The sequence below is a fragment of the Octopus bimaculoides genome, chromosome 28 (assembly GCF_001194135.2).
Source record: "Octopus bimaculoides isolate UCB-OBI-ISO-001 chromosome 28, ASM119413v2, whole genome shotgun sequence".
Classification (NCBI taxonomy): Eukaryota; Metazoa; Mollusca; class Cephalopoda; order Octopoda; family Octopodidae; genus Octopus; species Octopus bimaculoides.
This window is the reverse complement of record NC_069008.1, coordinates 7,576,978-7,579,022: the sequence shown is the minus strand read 5'-3', so window position 1 is coordinate 7,579,022 and position 2,045 is coordinate 7,576,978. Positions and strand designations below refer to the sequence as shown.

At 36.5% G+C, this 2,045-nt stretch overlaps 1 protein-coding gene across 1 annotated transcript in view; it reads right to left on the bottom strand.

Annotated features, from left to right (window-relative positions):
- LOC106879029 (uncharacterized) overlaps positions 1-2,036 on the bottom strand; it is a 106,411-nt gene extending 104,375 nt beyond the window's left edge. The window contains exon 1 of the mRNA XM_052977325.1: positions 1,953-2,036. The gene's annotated coding sequence lies outside the window, so the exon portion shown is untranslated. The remainder of the gene's footprint in view (positions 1-1,952) is intronic.
- Positions 2,037-2,045: the final 9 nt, after the last annotated feature.

Below are 2,045 nucleotides of genomic sequence, written 5' to 3'. Positions count from 1 at the left end.
ACTGGCTCCCGTGCTGGTGGCACGTAAAAGCACCATCTAAATGTGGTTGATGCCAACCCCCTCTGGCTCCCATGCTGGTTTCATATAAAAGCACCATCCAAACATGGTCGACGCCATCCCCCTCTGGCCCCTGTGCCGGTAGCTCATAAAAAGCACCCACTACACTCTCTGAGAGGTTGGCATTAGGAAGGGCATCCAGCTGTAGAAACTTTGCCAGATCGGATTGGAGCCTGGTGCAGCCTCTTGGCTTCCCAGACCCCAGTCAAACTGTTCAACCCATGCCAGCATGGAAAACGGACGCTAAACGATGATGATGATGATGTTGTGTATAGATGTTTTCAATATGAGGATTATGAATAGGGTAACGAGATCTTTTTATTGAAGATCTTCATATATTGTATAATCATGGACTCCAACTGACCTTCCCAACATTGGATTCATCGCCTCCATCTCCCCTCCTTTGGGTAAGATTTTTCAAACCCCCAAAATTCTGAAGGACACAACACCTGGTTCCTCAACTAACAAACTGAATGTGCCAAATCTCAGCCCTCTTGCAAATTCCCAATTACTTCATATAAACAAGCCACAGAATGAGAATGTGAGGCAACTACCCGACCCAACCCCATTTTCTCGAACAAACTCCAATGCAATTTGGATTTAGAAAAAACAAAAACAAAAAAGCACATCCAATAACGAGAAAGAATTGTATAATCACGAAATCATACTTGAGGCCCATGCAGACCTAAAGACTGAAAATATACTTCAATTACTCTCAGCTGACACATCAATAGCAAAGATTGTTGACATCCCAACTAAAGAATTTAATGCAAAGAATGAGATTGTGACACTGTCACATGATAAACAGAATCGATAATGGCTACACCTGAAAATATTGAACCATTTAGTATAAAAAGCTGTAAGCATTATGACTCTCAAACTTTTAATGATTTACATTCTAAAACTAATTATAATTTTCTCTTAACCCATTTTAATGTGCATTCATTTAATAAAAACATGGACAAATTCTTATTATGCTTAAAAGATTTATGTGAAATGCCTGAAATTCTTGTATTTTCTGAAACCTGATTTAGTATAAACAATAGTGCAGATATATCTGGCTACAATAACTACCATATTTTTCATGATCATGAAAAAGGTGGTTGTATAAATGTATGTGTACAATCCAAACTATGTTCTCCTTTAATAGATGACTGGTCATATTTTAATAATAATATTGAAGTATATTCTGTTAAAATAACAATTAATTCCTCTACATGCACTGTAATAGGAGTTTATCGACCTCCTGATGCTAGCATCCACGAATTTAATGTGTGTCTATCAAATATTTTGCCCCTGAAATCCACACCATGCTGTCATTGTATCTGGTGATTTTAACATTAACATCTTAAATCCAACTAATGCTGGAAATCAATTTATAAATACTTTGTATTCTTCATCTTTTCTGCTCCTTGTCAAACTACCAAATACGTCTTCAGCAACTTCCGATTCATGTCTAGATCAAATAGGAGTCCCCCCCCCCCAGGAGTCCATACTGGGCCCATTACTGTTCCTTATCTATATAAATGATATGTGCAATTCTACTAATTTATTAAATTTTCTACATTTCGGTGATGACTTTACTATCTTTATTAGTCACCATGACCTTCCCTCCCTAGTCAATACAATTAATTCAGAACTGGACAAGGTTTATCAATGGCTTATCACTAATTGGCTTACCCTTAATATAAAAAAAACACTGCTGCATGCTTTTCTCCACAAAGTCCAAACAGCTTCTTCCTAATGTCCTCATCACAGGTAAAGCAATTTCACATGTAACAGCAACAAAATTTCTCAGCATTCATATTGATGAGTCCCTCAGTTTCAAAACACATATAAGCAATTTATTAAAACAAAATACCCGTACTTTTGGTATGTTAAATAGAATTTCTTACCTTCTTCCTGAAAATGTTAGAATCATTCTTTACTGTTCTTTAATATACTCAAAATTCTCTTACTGTGTTGCTGCCAGACTTAAAGAGATTTAC